Source organism: Gossypium hirsutum, chromosome A02 (genome assembly GCF_007990345.1).
Source record: "Gossypium hirsutum isolate 1008001.06 chromosome A02, Gossypium_hirsutum_v2.1, whole genome shotgun sequence".
NCBI lineage: Eukaryota > Viridiplantae > Streptophyta > Magnoliopsida > Malvales > Malvaceae > Gossypium > Gossypium hirsutum.
Window position 1 is genome coordinate 102,946,230 of NC_053425.1, and position 20,729 is coordinate 102,966,958.

Consider the following 20,729-nt stretch of genomic DNA (forward strand, 5'->3'; position numbering starts at 1 on the left):
ATTGAAATCATTTCTTATTAAATGTGAAAAAATTTAAATATTGAAATATTAATTAAATGTATGGTGTTATATTAAACGTATCATAATATGAATAAAAATATGTTATTAGTCCTTGCAATTTGATCAAATTTAAGATTTAATCCCTATATTTAAAAAGTTAAAAATTAAGTCCTATTTTTTAATTAAAAAAAAAATTGTCTGATCATTGACATTATTAGTATTTTTTGTTAAAATTTATTTACTTGACATAATAATTAAGCTACCATTATATGACATAGCATATGATTGATGAAAACTAAATATTATAAATTGTCAAATTTTAACATAAACTACACCAATAATAATAGTTGGGCTAAGAGTTTTGAACGAAAAAAGAAAAAAATTTAATTTTTAATTTTCTAAATATAAAAATTAAATCTCGAGTTTATTAAAAATACAAACACTAACACCATATTTTTACCTCAATAAATAATTATTACTCGGTGTGCCAAATTGTGACATAATATGATTGGATTTGCTTTTGTCTTTTATCAGTAAACTTTTTGTGTGTTGCATGCTCCATCTGTTTCTCTCATTGTCTCACTTCGATTTCCTTTAGGATTTTAAGACCATTCATTTCTATATATCAAATTTTAAATGTGACCCATATTCAATTTAAAATATATTTTATGATAGAAAGAAAACAAATTATTTCAAGTTTTATCTCTATTATCCTGTAATAACCTCAAATGTTGACTGTTGTGTCATTTAGTTGGACTTCCTTAATGAATTGAGTTTTAATTCAATTAGTATACATATTATTAATACAATTATAAGGATAATACAATAAATATAAAATAAGTCGAAATAAATATAATATATTAAGTGATGGACAACCAAAAAAAGATGAATCTTTACTGATTTTTTTTATAAAATAGAATCAAGACGGTAAACTTATAAAATAATTTCAAACTTTGATGAAATACTAAAATAAATAGAGTAAGGTTATACTAGTCTAGAACAGGTTTGATTAATATATGATTGACAGAAAAAAAATATTAAATATATTTTGTATTGTGTCATCTAATTGAGTGATTCCTTCTATCGAAGAACAGACACTATGAATCAATTAATTGAAATTGAATTCATTTTTCAAAAAATTATCGAAAAAAATGATTTATTTGTTGTGATTTATACGACCAGAACAAAAGCAATACAAGATCTAAAACAAAGCTACACCTCAACACAATTCCAAAACATCCAATAGAATCATATGACACCAATAAAATACCAAAACACAATTGAGAATTGAATCAATTCCAATATACTCAACCAAAGCGCGACACCAATAATCTATTGTGTGTAGTGGTCAATTTTAGTTCTATGAATTTTGAAATTCCATTCAAGATTCAAACCGTAACAATTAAATTTAGATTATAGTAATTAAATTTATTTAGTTAAATTTTGCTACTAATTTTACACTACGCATAAAATTATAGTTTCTTCATGGATTTAAAATCTTGACACAAATTATAACAATTAAATTCATTAAGTCAGTTGTTTTTTTAAAGATTAATATGTGAAAATAGCTAATACCATGTGATAATATGTTGTTGCATTTGATTTTGGAAATAGTAGAACTTAATAAACTTAACAGTTACCATTTGATAAGGATTAAATTTTAAAATTCAAAAAGTATAGAAGCAAAAAAAAAACAATTTAAAGTATATGAACTAAATCACAACTTACGCATAGCATGGAGACAAATAAAAAATTTTAACTAAATTTTTTATTTATTTTATTTAATTTAACACTTTAAATCTATTGTCGGCAGAGTCTTAGTTCAATTGGCTTCGGTATTATTACTAGTGTAAGAAGACATAGGTTCGAGTGTGTTGTTTATCTTCTTATTCAAGGGTTAGAAAGGGATTATGCTTAGTTATAAGCATTGTATACAAAAAAAAAACATTTTAAATCTATCCATATTTGGCATCTCGTGGAAATATGCTTTCATTATTTTCTTTAATACAACTTTCAATATAATCACAAGTTGATTATATTTGATGCATTGCTAGTATATAAGTGATGCGGTCATTGAGAGCATCAAAAATATCCTATCCATATAAAATAATGAAAAGAATAGTGTAACACCCCTAACCCGTGTCCGTAACCGGAATATAGTTACGAGGCATTACTGGACTTATACACTAACATTTATATAAAACTGAGTCAAAATTTTTCATTCCAAATCAAAACTTTTCATATTTCACCATAATGTCCCTAATATGGGCCTAGGGAGCCCAATACATGCTTTGGAAGTGATTCTGGACTAAACCGGCAACTTTAGAAATTTTACCTTGAAGATAAGGGCACACGCCCGTGTGGCCTGGAACATGTCCGTGTGGCCAGTCCATAGGGATCCCATGGTCGTGTGGCCAGCCCGTGTGGAATTCTGACTTGCAACTTCTTAAGTATCAAAGGGGCACACGGCCTGGGCACATGCCCATGTGACTAGGCCGTGTGGTACACTGATTTTTCACCATTTTTAAGTCATTTTTATATGATTTTGACACACGACCGTGCTTGAAACCCGTGTCCTTCACACGACCAAGACACACGGCCGTGTGTTTTGCCCGTGTACTAACCTGACCTCATATTTAGGGATACAGGGGACACACAGTCATTTCACATGCCCGTGGGCTGTCCATGTGTCACACACGGCCTGGACACACGCTCATGTGTTTTACCAGTGTGGACAAAATAAGGCCATTTCCTAGCCCTATTTCTCACTCAAACTTAACCATTTTCCTGCATGAAAACTTACAAGTATATACCATCCATTTCAACCAATTTCCAATATTCAAATTGATATGTTTTTATTTTCAATCATGCTTCTAAACTTACTCTTACACAAAATTTGACAATTTATGTTCATGGATGGTTTTACTTAACTTGATTAACTTAAAACAACTCATGATACAATACCATACCATATCACCCTTAAAACATACTGTCGAAACCATTTTAAAGTTTGAAAAAACGGGGTCGACTTTGGAAATGAAAACAAAAGAACGGGAGTCGCCACCAATCCTTTTTGATGAGGTGTGATCGGGTCACTCAAATTAATCATTTTAATAAAAGTTAAGATTTACTAAAATGATAATTTTTGGTCTATGAAAATTAGAAAATGAGTTCGGGAGTCGGTTAAGCACGAGGAAGGATTAGCACCCTCGATACGCCCAAAAATTGGTACCTAGTTGATTAATTAGTGTCTTAGTGTCGAAAATTGAAAACTTGAAAGACTTTAAAATTCAATTCCTATCTTTGTAAAAAAACACTCGAATGTTAAAGACCTTCTCGTCTCAAAGTAATAAAATGTCACATCCAGTAAGTTAGGACACGACATCTCGAACTTTTGAGAATGAGCTTGCCTTTTACTTAAAATTTGTGTATTTTAACCCTTTTTCAAAAAGGTATTCGATTATTTAGAGAGAACGAGAAAATTCAAAACTCAGTAAGTTAGGGCACGATATCTCGAACTTCCAAATACCGAATATTGCCTTTGTTTGCAAAAATCTTATCTCGAAGTAACAAGATGTCATATCCAGTAAGTTAGGACACAACACCTCGTATCTCCGAGAATAAGCATTTTATTCAAAACTCGCGTTGCGATTTAAAAGAATATTTCGTTTTTTAGGTGAAATGAGAAAAATCGAAACCCAATAAGTTAGGGCACGATTTTCTCAAATTTCCAAATACGGAACATTGCCTTTATAAAGGAATTAATTTTGGGTTGGGTAAAAGTTAGTATAGGTTTGTAATAAAATGAGATAATAAAGAATGCATAAACGAATACAAACTTTGGTATTAACAGGCATAGCAGAATGAACGTAGATGCTAATGTGAATGATAATGATGATAAGAGAAAAAATAAAATAAATGAATAAAATAAATAAGCTAAAATAAAAAGGAAATAATAAATAAGCTAAAAATATTCGAAATTAAAAAAGAACTAGTAGTAAATAAATAAAAATTATGTAAAAATATTAAAAAATGATAGTAATAGTAATGATAATAATAATATTAATGGTAATAATACAAGTAATAAATATTTTAAAGTTTGGAATGATGTATAAAATATATATACATAAATAAATAACATATAATGTGAGTGATGAATAAAAATAAATGAGTGTATTTATAGGGTAATAGGTGAAAGATAGTATGATGATAATAATAATAATAATAATAATAATAATAATAATAATAATAATAATAATAATAACACAACAAGTCAAAGTAGAAAATAATAATATATTAACAAGAGCAATAATCATATATATTAATAATAAAACGATGACATGTTAATAAGGATAATAATAATTAATGATTAATAATACTAAATTAATTAATAATAAAGTAATAAGTAAATAAACGCAAAAAATATATATAATAATAATATGAAATCAATTAGTTTAATACTAAGATAATAATAATAGTAAATATAATAATAATAATATATTGATAATAAATAATAAAAATAATAAAAATAATAGTAACAATAAGAATGTTAATAATAACAATAATCATAATATATACATGAATAATAACAGTAACAATAATAAGTAATAATAATATAAGTAGTAATAATAATGGTATTAGAATAAAATAAATATAAATACAAGTATAATACTAATATTAATAATATATTTAATTGATAATAAAATAACAAAAGTAACGAAAAAGACTAAATTGAATCCAAAAATGAAGTTTTGGGGCAAATCCGAAATAAACAAAGAGTAAAAGGGTCTATTTGAACGCGCGAATAACAAGGAGGGACTAAAGGAGAAATATCCCCGCCCTCCTAAACGCAGCGTTTTATGCGGGACCAAAATGAAATAAAAACAAAATTACAGGGCAAAATTAAAAATAAAGAAAGATTTAATTATAAAATTGAAAAAAAGCGGAAGGTTTAAATGCATAAATATCCCCTTTGTGGAAAACACGCGGATCCTAGAAGCAGGTCGGGTCAGTGCGCAGGTCATAAGGCAAAATGATGTCATTTTGGGCTTTTAGGGCCAGTCCCAAAACGACGTCGTTTTGGTGGCCTATATAAATCAGATTTTTTTTAAAAACTTCATTTTCTCTCTTCTCTCTTAAAAAAAGGAAAACTCTCTCAAGTTCTCTCTTCCCCTCCGATCTCAGGCCAGGAATTCGACCAAGGTCCGGCCAGCTGCCACCGTGGGCTCGGTGGCCGGAACTCCAAAAAATGATATTTTTTATATTATTTTTTATATGTATTTTTAATATATATGTATATGTAAAAAAGAATAAAAAAAGGAAGATTCGAAAAAAGAAAAAAAGAAACGAAAATCACCTCTTTTTCGTTTTGATTTTGTTTTTCATTTTTGCTATCTTTTTTATGTTCAATCTCGATTATGTGTTTGAAAAATATGTTGTTTTCATTGATAAAAAAAACCTCTCCTCTACATTCGGTTTTGTGTTGGCTTTTATAGCCTTTTTACATCACTTTTTATTATTTACTGTCTTTTCTTCTTGTAGGCGGTGAAGCAAGTGGTGGAGCAGGTGGCTGACAAGGGCGGTGCTAGTCAGAAGGTAGGGGCGGCACACCTAGGGGCTAAGGTTTCTTGGAGGAGTTTAGGGTAGTGGGCTAGGGTTAGGTTAGGTTTGGGTTTAGTTTGGGCTTGTTTTGTAATTGGTTTTTTTTTTTGTGTTTGCTGGACTGTTCATTTTGGGCCTGGGCAAATTTTGGGTCCTACACATACATTACTAGCCATTCCAATGGCTAGATTACAAACCAACATTTTTAAGTATTACTTGTCTACATTAGTCTATACATGCCATTATATCAAAATAAGTCTAACGTTTATACCAAAATCAAGGGATTGATAGTGTGATGATAACTCCGACCCCAAATCCAACCTTCACGAGCTTTGAGCACTATAAAACAGGAAAAATAAACCTAGTAAGCATTAATGCTTAGTAAGTTCATATAACCAAAATACACTTACTATTCATGTTCATTAAGTAATTCACACATTAAGTAATATGTCCATTAACTTAGTCAATTAGCAAATAAAACCTATATACAATCATTCAACCAATTGATTAGTTTCCAAAAATACTAAAATGCATAGATGAGCTCATCATGCCATTTCTCTTTATACCAATATGTATGTCATTACCGCTGAATTATTGAATTTCCGATGGACCTTTCCTTTTTTAGTTGTCATTCATTTCCAAGTGGTACACACAAAGTATGCCTTTCCTTTTCATATGGTATACACAAAGTATACATTTCCTTTTCATATGGTATACACAAAATATACCTTCCCTTTTCATATGGTATACACAAAGTATACCTTTCCTTTTCATGTAGTATACACAAAGTATACCTTCCCTTTTCATATGGTATACACAAAGTATACCTAACCTTTCCAAATGTACACACAAAGTGTTCATAGCCTTTTCAAGTTGTACCATTTGGGTACATAAGTCCTTTTTAAGTATTACCCTTTTGGGATACATTTCCTTTTCATAATGAGATCAAAAGATTATCCTTTAGGGATAACCTTTATTGCAACATATGCAAGATCTCATATTACCTGTCCAATCGGAAATCAATATTCAAACGGATTCATGCACCATTTCATCATTTATATAAGTCACAAATCAATAATTGTTCATTACATGTACTTACCGAAAACAAGACATGATGCACATAGTTTAACAATCAATTCAACACATTTACATGCTTAATTAAGTTATATGAACTTACCTTGACAATTAATCGTATCTACTACTCCGAAACTTTTTCTTTCCTTGATCGTTTTCTTTGTTAGACACTTCCAGATCTATATAAATAAATTTAATCATCAATTTTATGATTTTTACATTCAATCAAGCCCATTTCACATTTTAGGCAAAAGTACCATTTTGCCCCTAAACTTCTAATTAATTTCAATTTCGTCCCTAGGCTCGGAAATTGAAATTCATGAAATTTACTCCTTATTCTAAGCTTATTCAAAATTCCAATATAACTTTACAGCACATGTATTTCATAAATTTTAGAATTTTTCCAAGAATTTCACTACTTTGCAATTTAGTCCCTACACATGTTTTCACTAAAAATCACTTTGTAAAAATGGTTTATCTATCAATAATCTTTCATTTTCTATCAAAAACTTTCAATTTACAGCATATTCATCCATGGGTAATTTTCTAAACTTTGGTTTTCTTTCAATTTAATCACCCAAATAAAGAAATTAAGCTTTCCCGATCTCAAAAATATAAAAATTACTAAAAAGGGGACATAAAACTTACCAATTCAAGCTTGAAAAGTTTCCTTTCTCTCTCTTAGGGTTTCCATATATTTTCTGAAGAAGAAGATGATATAAAATGAGTTTTAATTCTTATTTAATCATTTATCACATATTATTTAATTCAATTTCCATTTTAGTCCTTAGCCTTTTTCAATTTTTCCATGGATGACTCATTAAAAATATCTACATGTTTTCCATCAATGGTCTAATTGCCATATAAGGACTTCTCACTTTTTATTCTATAGCTATTTAATGCTTATAACTACTAGAATTCAACTTTGACATTTTATTCAATTTAGTCCTTTTTGCAATTAGACACATAATTGATAAAAATTTTTAATAAAAATTTTCATGCAATATTCCTATCATAATATCTATCATTTTATGAAATTTAAATAATTTTATTTTTTGGACTCAGATTTGTGGTCTCGAAATCACTATTTTTATTTCACTGAAATTGGGCTGTTACAAATAGTATAAGGGAAGTAGGGTCAAATCCTCAAAGACTGGATTTGCACAAGTTCCGGATCCTCGAAATTCTGAATAGATTCGTACCCAAGAAAACTTACGTACCTGAAATAAAAATAAAAAGAATTTAAAGTTTAATTGAATTGAAATTATGAAAATTAAAATTAAAACTGTAATGAAAGACAAAGTTGAGTAAGAGAGAGAGATTTTTTATGGAGAGATTCCAGCCTCCGGTTGTCTCGATCCACCTTGGGTTCTATCATCGGCTTTTAGGTGATCCTTCTCGAACAGAATAAGCTAGTTATAGTGGAAGAGGATGACTATGATCACCAACTCCACATAGATTTTAAACTTACGATTAGAGGAACCTGACTCTAGCCAACCGTCGTTTTTGTGGGACTGTCTTACACTAGATCATCACTTCTTAATGGCGAATGCCACGCTATTTTGTCTTTTGGGCTCGAAAACCACTGATGTAATAAGCTAACGAACAGACTTTGCAACCTTCCCAAAACATACAAAGCAGTCGCCTTTGCACAAGATGAAAAGATCACCTTTGAAGGGATATGGACGGAAGCATCAATCCTGTAGTGCGGAGAAGCGAGGAATACTCGTTGAGAAGGCTAAGCGTAAATTCTAAGTGATGGTCGTGAAACTAACTAATAAAATTTGACTTAAGGCAAGCGCACCTATCGAACAGTAGTATAGTTATGGTGAGACCGGAAATATCGTATCCACGAGGACTAAAAGTACTAGTAATTACTATCCTTTTGTTATCTAGCCTAAAAATTAAGAGAATGGTTTATCTAAAACTAATTATCTAATTAACTAAGATTGCGACAGAGATTAAAGTTGAAAAATACTTTTTAGAAAATCGATAGAGAAGACAATACCCAAGGAAGAATCCACCTAGACTTCACTTATTACCTTTGAGTTAGACGCTTTATTCACTTGACTTAATCCGTAGAAATCCTTGATTTATGTTAATATCTCTCTCGAGACTAAAAACAACTGACTCTAGGTTGATTAATTGAAATCTCTTTTTAATTAAAACCCCTATTGTAGTATTAATTCAATCTATGGATTCCATTATTAGATTTGACTCTGATCCGGCAGATTTATGTCGTCCTATCTCTAGGATTGCATGCAACTTCGCTTAATTATGAATGATCTACTCTTAAATAGGGACTTTTGGTCCACTGAATAAGCACATCAAAAACCTGAATAAATATCCTAGAATATTAAAACAAGGGTTAATCTCAAAATTAAGAGTAAGAACAAGTATTTATCATATAAATCAAAGAGTAATAAGATTCGTCTTAGGTTTCATCTACCCTAGGTATTTAGTAAGTTTAGTTCATGATAATGGAAAACATCTCAAAAATTGGAAAACAAAAAAACATAAAGAAACCCAAAGAACTTCTAGGAAATAGGATGGAAATCTTCAATCTTGCTGTAGATCCTGCTCCTAAATTGATTCCGATGACTGTCTTCGAGTATTTTCTGCCTTCTTCTCTCCGCCTTCCCTTCAATCCTCTTCTAGGGTGTTTTTATAGACTTTTGAATGCCCAAAATAGCCCAAAATTAGCCTTTTCTGAGTAGAATTAGACTTGGGCTCGACAAGGACACGGCCGTGTGCCACACCTGTGTAAAGGTGTTCAGGCCGTGTGCAATTTTGACTTGGTTTAGTATCAACATGGCCATGACACACGGGCATGTGGCCTGTCCGTGTGTAATGCACGGGTGTGTGGATTACCTGTGTGAAAGTGCCTAGGCCGTGTGAAACACTGAATTAAGCCCAATTTGTCCATTTTTTGGCCCATTTCTTGCTCTTTTTTGCTATCCTAAGCTCTCCTGAGTATAAAACATGAAATTAAAGGATTAGGAGCATCAAATTCAATGAAACCAAGGAAAAATCATCCATAAATATACCAAGCATGGGATAAAAATATGTACATATTACGGTTTATCAAATATCCCTACACTTAAGCATTTGTTTGTCCTCGAGCAAAATCCTCAACTCACAATTAAAATAAATTATTCTCAACTTATAATTCTCATCAATAATGCTCGAAATAATTCACAAGTAATCATACATTAAGAGCTTAACTAAAAGAACATTAAAGTTTCAAACAATCCAAATTGAACATTTCAAACATTGTAATATGAATGGATTCGACATAAGTGACACTTAATCAAAGACAAAAAAAACTTAGAAAACGCAAGATGGAATTTTAGTCCTATATGCACCATCAATCAAACATGCGGAAACAAAAATTTGACACTATGTGAAGTCAACTTAAGAGCATATGGATCTAAGTGGTCATAATAAGAATTTAAACTATCAAGATGACCCACTGCACTTAATAAGCAAAAACAGGTATAACCAAAGAAATATAACATTGAATCTAAAACTAAAAAAATTAATTATAATAACAATGAAAAATGGAAAGAATAAAAAAAGAACATAGAAAATAAAATAACTATTTGCAAATAATAGAAAAATAGGGGAAAGATGGTGAACCGATGCCGGCGGCTAGGTGGTGAATGGCGGCAAGGGGTGGTCAGAATAGGGGACAAGGGAGGAGCAGCGGTTGAGGTTTGCGTGAGGGAAAAAGAAAAAAAAGGGTTATGGGGTTGGCAAAGGATGGGAAAAAAAGAGGAGCGGAAGAAATAAAGGGAAGAAAAGTGGAGTGTTGGTCGCCGAAAGTTTGTCGAAGAGTGGTGGCTAGAGTGGAGATGAATAGTGGAGAAGATAATGAATAGTGTTAGGAGGGGTTTAAATAGAAAAGGGGGAAATTAAGGTTAGGGGGTTTAAATTGGGGGCCACGGTTGTGTAAGCCCCGTTTTGGGCCACACGGCCATGGCACACCCCCGTGTGGTGCGTTCCTAGCCTTTGTTTTTCGTGAAATAATAGTCATGTTGCACACAGTTCGTTAGCCACACCCGTGTGCCCAGGCCGTGTGCACGTTCGTTCGCTTCTCCCACGCCCGTATTAGGTTCTACACGTCCGTGCTCATGGCTTATGCTTATAGGTTGATGTTTTAAGTCAGTATCGCACATGGCCTGTGAGCACGCCCGTGTGTCTCGACCATGTCGCACGGCCCTGTGGTGCTCCTTTCGTTTCTCCCACTCCCGTGTCAATTAATCAGGATTGCACACGGCCTTTAAGCACGGCCGTGGTATAAGCTCGTGTTCTATTTTGACTTGTTTGAACGTTTTGATATTGAATCAGGTTCCCACACGGTCTCGAGCACGCCCGTGTTCATGCCCATGTTCCTTCCACGGTTGCCTCGCACGACCGTGGTGATTTAACGCATGCCATGCCACTGCTGATTCTATGGGGAATTAAAGTGCAGTTTTACCACAGTCTAGGACAAACCCATGTCCCTTAGTCGTGTGGTGCAGATGGTCGTGTCGCACAGCCATGGCTATTTATCACAGCCCGTGTGTCATCCTGTATTGGGAAAAATGTTTGTCCTGTTTTAGCACAAGCAGGGCCACACCCGTGTTTGCTTCCCGTGCACGCTCGTGTGCTTGGCCGTGTGTGCTGAAAACACCTGCAGTTAGATTATAAAACAAAAGGGAAAACAAATTAAGTTATTTAGTGGGGTTAGTACTCAGGTTGCCTCCCGAGAAGCGTTTATTTAGAGTCTAAGCTCGACTTACCTCTCATTCGCATGGTAATGGCAGATCACGGAGTCGAGACTCCTCTTTCTCACTATCAATTCTATCATCCACATAAAATCTAAGTTGATTAATATTTACCTTAAAAGTACCGAATTGAGAATGATTTACCTCAACTGTACTGTATGGGAAAATATTCAGTACCGTAAAAAGAGTCGCTCCATTTGCATTAAGCTCTGAAGTAGCAATTCAAGGGTCTTTTTCATCTAACAATACTTTGTGCCCGACCTGAAATTGGTTACGCCTATCGTGGTGCCGTTTTGATTCATCGTGTGCTTTTAGTTTCTCCTTCACATGTGGTCGCCATTCGTCTAGTTCATCGAGCTGAAGCCTCCATTCTTCATGAGTCATTCTGTTTTTATTGCATGGACTAGAATGCGGTTCCATCACGTTCTTCCTAAGGTTTTCCTGAAAAGAATTTTGAGTTGCAACATTATTCAAATTAACCGAACTTAAACAATCATCTCGATTACTAGATATTTTAGCAAAATCACGAGCTTGAAGTTTAATCGTGTCGTCACCCACACGAAGTATCAATTCACATGTACCAACATCGATGATAGTTCTAGCAGTGGCTAAAAAGAGCCTTCCTAAAATTAAAGTTACGTCACTATCCTCGCCCTCGTCTAGAACAACAAAGTCAATTGAGAATATAAATTTATCAATTTTGACCAGCACATCTTCAATAATACCCCTAGGAAATCTAATCGTTTTATCTGCTAATTGAATGCTCATCCTAGTTTGTTTGGGTTTTCCAAAACCGAGTTGTTTAAATATTTTATAAGGCATGACATTAATGCTCGTGCCTAGATCAGCCAATGCATTGGTAATATTTAAACTACCAATTAAACAAGGGATAGTAAAACTCCCTGGATCTTTCAATTTGTTGGGTAGCTTATTCTGTAGAATTGCTGAGCAAAACTGTGTTTAATTCCACATGCGACGCATCATTTAACTTCCGTTTATTAGCCAAGAGCTCCTTTAAAAATTTCACTGCGTTTGGCATCTGCTAAAGAGCTTCAATAAATGGTAAGTTAATGTGCAACTCTTTTAATAATTTAAGGAATTTTTTGAATTGTTCGTCCATGTGGTTTTTCTTTGTCGCATTAGGGTATGGTACACGAGGTTTATATTCTTTTCTTATCGGCTTCTCTATACCATAATTCATCTCATCCTTACCATTACTTATCACAAGTCCTTACCTCGGTTCTGGTTCAAGTTTAACTAACTCTTCTTCATCTTGAACAGTAATCGCATGAAGCTGTTCCCTTGGGTTAGTTTTGGTGTTACTTGGCAAGTTACCTTGTGGTAATTCAGAAATCAACTTAACAAGCTGTCCTATTTGAGTTTCGAGCCCTTGAATTGACGCTTGTTGATTTTTAAGAGTTATTTTGGTATTCTAAAAATGAGTTTCTGACACCGAGATGAATTTCGTAAGCATCTCTTCAAGGTTCAGTTTCTTCTCTTGTTGGTAAGGTGGTTGTTGAAAACCTGGGGGATGTTATGGTCTTTGATTCCCTTGACTACCCTGCGAGAAATTGGGATGGTTCTTCCAACCTGCATTATAAGTGCTACTATAAGGATTTTTTTGAGCTCGAGGATTATTACCCATATAATTCATTTGCTCATTCTCCATGTGAGGGCCATAAGATGGGTATTATAAATTGCTCGTTCCACCCCCACTTACATCACACTGCATTACTAGATGTACCTGTGTAGAACCAAGTAAACCATCAATTTTCCTATTCAAAAGTTCTACCTGATTAGAGAGCATAGTAACTGAATCGACATTAAAAATGTCAGCAGCTTTCGTCGGATTTGTCCTCATGACTTGTCACTGATAATTATTTAGTGACATCTATTCTATAAACTCATAAGCCTCTTCAGGTGTCTTATTATTAATAGTCCCACCAGCAGCTGCGTCAATCATCTGTCTAGTCGAGGGATTCAAACTATTGTGGAAAGTTTGAACTTGTAGCCAAAGGGGTAACCCATGGTGAAGGCATCTTCTCAATAGATCCTTGTATCTCTCCCATGCATCGTAGAGTGTTTCTAAATCCATCTACACAAAAGAAGAAATATCATTCCTTAGTTTAGCCGTTTTAGCCGGAGAAAAATATTTTAGTAAAAAATTTTATGTCATTTGTTCGCAAGTAGTGATTGACCCTCGTGGTAACGAGTTTAACCACTATTTAGCTTTGTTCCTCAATGAGAATGGAAACAACCGAAGGCGAATGGCATCGTCAGAAATGCCATTGATCTTAAAAGTGTCGCAGAATTCCAGAAAATTTGCTAAATGAGTGTTTGGATCTTCGTCCTGCAAACCATCAAAATGAACAAACTATTATATCATTTGAATCGTGTTAGGTTTCAGTTCAAAATTATTTGCAGCAATAGCAGGTCTAACTATACTCGATTCAGTTCCTATTAAAGTAGGTTTAGCATAATCATACGTAGTACTAGGAGTAGGATTCTGATCTACTGGATTTGCAGCAACCACAGGAGGTAACGGATTATTTCTATTTTCAGCCATCTCCTCAATGTTATTGGTGTCGTCTTCGTGCCCTTCCTCTATGTATTGTAAGCTTCGCCTTATTTCTCTTAAGTTTCTTCGAGCTGTTCTTTCGATTTCACTGTTAAAAAGCAAAGGTCCTGACGAGTTTCTTCTAGTCTAGTCATAAACCGTCAAAAACCTACCGGTAGTAAAGAAAAAAATTAGTAAATAAAAACAAAATTAAATTGCAATAAAATAAAAATGGCTAAAATAATAAAAATTAAGTGTTCTTAATATCTTAATCCCTAGCAACGGCACCAAAAACTTGACGGTCGTGAAACTAACTAACAAAATTCGACTTAAGAAAAGCGCACCTATCAAACAGTAGTATAGTTATGGTGAGACCGGAAATATCGTATCCACGAGGACTAAAAGTACTAGTGATTACTATCTTTTTATTATCTATTCTAAAAATTGAGAGAATATTTTATCTAAAACTAATTATCTAATTAACTAAGATTGCGACAGAGATTAAAGTTGAAAAATACTTTTTAGAAAACCGATAGAGAAGACAATACCCAAGGAAGAATCCACCTAGACTTCACTTATTACCTTTGAGTTAGACGTTTTATTCACTTGACTTAATCCGTAGAAATCCTTGATTTATGTTAATATCTCTCTCGAGACTAAAAACAACTAACTCTAGGTTGATTAATTGAAATTTTTTTTAATTAAAACCCCTATTGTCGCATTAATTCGATCTATGGATTCCATTATTAGATTTGACTCTAATCCGGCAGATTTATGTTGTCCTATCTCTAGGATTGCATGCAACTCTGCTTAATTATGAATGATCTACTCTTAAATAGGGACTTTTGCTCCACTGAATAAGCACATCAAAAACCTAAATTAATATCCTAGAATATTAAAAAAAGGGTTAATCTCACAATTAAAAGTAAGAACAAGTATTTATCATATAAATCAAAGAGTAATAAGATTCGTCTTAGGTTTCATCTCTCCTAGGTATTTAGGGAGTTTAGTTCATAATAATGGAAAACATCTCAAAAATTGGAAAACAACAAAACATAAAGAAACCCAAAGAACTTCTAGGAAATAGGATGGAAATCTTTAATCTTGCTGTAGATCATGCTCCCGAACTGATTTCGATGGCTATCTTCAAGTATTTTCTGCCTTTTGTTCTCCGCCTCCCCTTCAATCCTCTTCTAGGGTGTTTTTATAGACTTTGGAATACCCAAAATAGTCTAAAATTAGCATTTTTCGAGTAGAATTAGACTTGGGCTCAACAAGGACACGGCCGTGTGCCACACCTGTGTAAAGGTGCTCAGGCCGTGTGCAATTCTGACTTGGTTTAGTATCGACACGGCCATGACACACGGGCGTGTGGCCTGCCTGTGTGTAACACACGGCCGTGTGGATTACTCGTGTAGAAGTGCCTAGGCCGTGTGAAACATTAAATTAGGCCCAATTTGTCCGTTTTTTGCCCGTTTTTTGCCCGTTTCTTGCTCTTTTTGTTATCCTAAGCTCTCCTAAGCATAAAACATGAAATTAAAGGATTAGAAGCATCAAATTCAATGAAACCAAGGAAAAATCATCCATAAATATGCCAAGCATGGGGTAAAAATATGTATATATTACGGTTTATCACTAAGCCTCATGAACTCTTTTTGGGGAATTTCGACAACCATTGGCTAGATAAGTTTAATGGCTCGTGATTTTTGGGGAAAAAGAAATAAATGTAATGATAATGGAATTTTTATTGAATAATATGAAAGGAAATAAGGCTAAGTTTTTGGGAGAGGGAGTGTTTACAGAAAAAGATTAGTCAAATTTGCATCACTCCATCCCCTATTTATAGTACTAGGAAACCTAGTCTATTCCTAATTAAATTCTAAAAGATAAATACAAATAATTAAAGATATTTAAAGATAAAAGCTAAAACTAAATCTAAATAATAATCTTAATATAATTAAAATTTAAATAGAGTCTTGTGTTTATATAATCTCTTCTTTGCACTTTTGCCCTCAATTCTCCCATATTTTGCATTTCTGGCATCACTTCTTTCCTACTTCGCATGCTGGCCCATTTTATCTTTAAATTCACGCTTTTTACCTCCAAATTTTCTTTTTCCTTTAATATAGTCCCTACAAGATAAAAAATCATAAATAGCTCAAATTAGTAGGATCATACTCAAAATAAATATGTAATTAATACATAAAAATATGTCATTCTAGAGTATTATCAAATTCCCCCTTATTTAGCCCATGTTTGCCCTCAAGTATGGTTTCTATCCACCGTGAAATTTAAAATTTTGCCATGAAAGAAATATCACTCCAAAGTTTTGTAAGAAGTAGGCATAATGTATATGAGAAATAAAGAGAACCCTTAGCTTGCTTTAAGTAAAACTGAAAAGGTATTCCAATTAATACGCACAAAAATCAAAATCGACTTGAATTATTTCATGAAAATTAGGTAATTTACTAAACTTACCAAGACACCCTATTTTTTTCCACCTTTAGTCTCCAAATGCAATTTTATTATTAATAAATCTTTTTTTCTTTTTTTCTTCTTTTTTTTTTGCTTAATAATATATTGAACCTTTTGACGCGAAGAGAGATGACTGCCAAGCACCTCACCCTGGTTACTCAGCCCAACATACTCCTAATTTATTATATTTATCTTAAGAATATATTGAACATTTTGATGCGAAGAGAAATGACAGCCAAGCACCTCACCCCGGTTTTCAGCCCAATACATTTTAAAAATTTTTTGTTTAATTCCGGTTACTGGAGTTTTACCAAACACGTCACACAACCTTTTGACGTGAAGTAGGATGACAACACGAGCACCCTACCCCTATTATTCAGCCAGTCACGGTTTTAAGCTGCACTCATAACCACAGAGACATCAAAATTTGTTATTATCATTAAACGAAATTTTAATTTTGGAGGACTAGGAAAAACAATCAAGTGTCAAAAATAAGTTTCATCAACCACCTAACAATCATGAACATAATTTTAGCATGCAATTATATTAAGTGTCCTCTTTGCATTTAGACTTAATCAATTTCACTATAAGTAAGATGGAGTTAACTCTATTAATTATAATTATTTTAGCCTAATAGAAATAAAACAGTGGAGATGAAATCAAACTAGCAAAATCACAATTAACTTAGTAGACAAGAATCATGCTCGCAAGTCAAACAGTGGGCAATTCCTGGTTAAAATTTTGGGCATGAAAAAAGGCAGAATATTCTTAAAAAAAATAAATATGGGCAGAAACGAGCATAAGACAGTAGCAACAGTAACACAACAGTAAAAACAGTAGATAAAATAATAGAAATAATGAGGAATGCCTCCCTCTACTTAAAACACATTTTCCTCGATGTGAAAAATAATATTAATAAATATGATGAAAAGAAAAGGTTTAGAACACTCCCCATGTTGTTTTCGTTAATGTCTTCACCTGTTTCCAAATTTAATTTTTTTCGATTCCTCGATTCTCCTAGATATAAGAAGAGAGATAAATTTTATTAACATGCAAGAAAATAAGAAAATAGAAAATATAAATATTAATTAAAAATGAAATAAAATAAAATTGGGTTGTCTCCCTGTAACACCCCTTACCCATGTCCGAGGCCGGGACAAGATACGAGGCATTACCGGACTTAAACATACACAATCACATAAAATCGGGCCATAAAATTTCATTCAAATCAAAACATTCATACATATTTATAATGTCCCTTAAACGGGCTTATGAGGCCCTAAACACGCATCGAAGATGATTCGGGACTAAACTGGAAACTTTGAAAACTTTTGGGAAAACTTAGAAAATTTCATCATGAAATAGGGTCACACGCCCGTGTGGGTAGGCCATGTGGTCACAGACGCTAGTGTGGCTTGAGACACGCCTATGTCCTCAGCCCGTGTAACTCTCTATTTATGATGTCATCACCAAAGTAGGGGCACAGGCCAAAATACACACCTGTGTGTCTACCCGTGTGGACAAATGCTAGGCTATTTTCCAAGCCATTTTGCCACCCTCACAACACATGCACACTCACATATCTCAATGGCATCCAACATGGCATAAATGAACACTTAATAATCGTAAATATGGCTTATGCATGACATTCTCATTACAACTAACGCATACACAAGGCATCATGCTTTATCAAGATTAATCATAACAACTTTCATACCGAGATTATCATTAATATATTTTTCACATTTCACACTTATGCTATAATCTATCCATATGCCAATTATGCCAAAATCAATCATCGAGTACTTAAGTCGTAAGCACACATTCATCCATATCAAAAAACATGATCACACCATAAAACATTGGCAAATACACATGAATAATCATATGATTAGCATAAGCCATCGTTCATGGCTATATATAAATTATACTATAACCATTATAGGCCAACATATTTGGTCGCATTAGCATTGACATAATTACAAAGATAGAGCCCCTATACATACTATAGACTTAAGTATTTGAATACTTATACCCCAAATGATAGCTTGATAGTGGGATTGAATCTCCGGCGATCTCCAACCCGAGCTAGCTATATAAACCTATAAGAGATGAAAAGGAATGGGGTAAGCTATAAAGCTTAGTAAGTTCATATGAAAATAATAAGCAATTTACTAATATGATTTTGTCAAACTCTTACAACATGTTCTCAAGGTATCACAATTATAATTGCATATTATTCCACTATTTGTTCAAATTCCAATCAAGCTATCTACTCAAGTCATAGTCGCTAAATTATTTATTTTTGGAGATATGGAGCTCCAAATTAAGATCCGTTAATTTTACCTGAAACTAGACTCACATATCTTCTTATCATAAAATTTACATAATTTTTGGTTTATCTAATAAGTACATTTTATTCTTCAAAGTTACCCTTTTTTCGCTGTCCAACAGTTTTGACCTCTCTTCACTAAAAATTAATTATATCTTCATACAGGATTTGAATGATGTTCTCGTTTGTTTCTTTAGAAAATAGACTCATCAAATATTCTAATAATATAAACTATAACCCTTAATTATTTTTTTACAATTTTTAATAATTTTCCAAAATCAAAATAGGGGATTCCAAGATCATTCTGACCTTGTCTTACAAAAATTCAAATATCTTATAATCTGAAATTCTTTTGTGTACACTGTTTCTTCTATGTTAAAATAGACTCAATAAGATATAATTTAATATTTTATTCATCCTCTAAATTTATTTTCACAATTTTTGGTGAATTTTCAAAGTTTGCTACAACTACTGTCCAAAACAGTTTTAGTACAAAAATGATTATAACTAAGCTCATCACACCTTCACCAATCATTTCAACCATCATGGTATAAATACATATTTATACAACATAAGCATGGAGCCATAATCACAAGGTCGTCACAAAATCATTCTCATAAACATGACTTACTTATTTACTTCGTTACAAAGATGCATCATAACTCATGTACATACATGTACCGATCCTTACCATTTCATACATACACGTAATGTCGTTGCATCTTCGATGTCTCGCACACTAAGTGTTATACTCAATATCTCGCACACCAACTGTCATTCTTAATGTGTTGCACACTAAGTGCCATATGCATATACAGCTGAAGCTATCTCCAATCGCACACTAAGTGCCACATTTAGCCGAAGCTATTTCGAACCGCACACTAAGTGCCATTTTTTTCAGCCGATATGTCGTTAAACATAAAAATAGTCACGTATATACAATTTATATAATATCAAAGAATTAAAAGCATAAATTTAACAATGCTTATTACATACAAACTTACCTCTATCATTAAAACGATGGAACGGATCAATTAGTCCAGTAGTTTTATTTTTCCCCCATTCTAGATCCAATTCTCGATTATCTCAATCTATATAATATCAAAATTTACTTATTTAATCAACATTTCATTCAATTTAACACAAATTACATATTTTGTCAAAATTACATTTTTACCTCTATTATTTCACATTTTTGCAATTTAGTCCTTATCACTTAAAATCACAATTTCATGAAATTAAACACAAACCCAAGCTATCCGAATTTTCCATATATTACTATCAGCCCATATTTTCAATTTATTTCACATTTTAACCACTAAATTTCCACATTATATAATTTGGTCCAAAATTGACATTTTTACTCAAAATCACTTTATAAAACTTGTTAATCTAACAACAATGATTTATTTTCCATCATCAACACTCAAAAACATCAAGCTATCATCAATGGAAACTCACAAATTCATCAAAAAATTCAGAAATTAAGGTACGGGCTAGCTAGAACACGAAGCAACGATCACAAAAATATAAAAATCATCAAAAAAATCGAGCTCAAAACACTTACAAGTTGAGCCATGAAGATGCCGAACCCTAAAACACACCCATGGCTGTTTCTTTTCTTTATATTCGGTTGAAGATGAAGAAATATAACATGGTTTTGGCTTTTATTTTATTTATTATTAACTTTAATTACCTATTTACTTTTTTACCCTTTAAAAATATTACTAAATACACCAAATGCCACTCCACTAACCTCCACTATCTCATAAATGGGCTATTTACTACATAAGGACCTTCTCTATTTAATTCCATAGCCATTTAATACCTTTAACTTATAGAATTCAACTTTTATGCTTTACGTGATTTAGTCCTTTTTACCGAATTAACCACTCAAACGGTAAAATTTCTTTAAAAAATT

At 32.8% G+C, this 20,729-nt stretch overlaps 1 non-coding gene across 1 annotated transcript; it reads left to right on the forward strand.

Moving 5' to 3' along the window:
* The first annotated feature begins 13,465 nt into the window (after positions 1-13,465).
* On the forward strand, positions 13,466-13,572 carry LOC121216746 (small nucleolar RNA R71). Its single transcript, XR_005912924.1, has one exon. It is a non-coding gene; the product is annotated as a small nucleolar RNA R71 (small nucleolar RNA).
* The last annotated feature ends 7,157 nt before the right edge of the window (positions 13,573-20,729 follow it).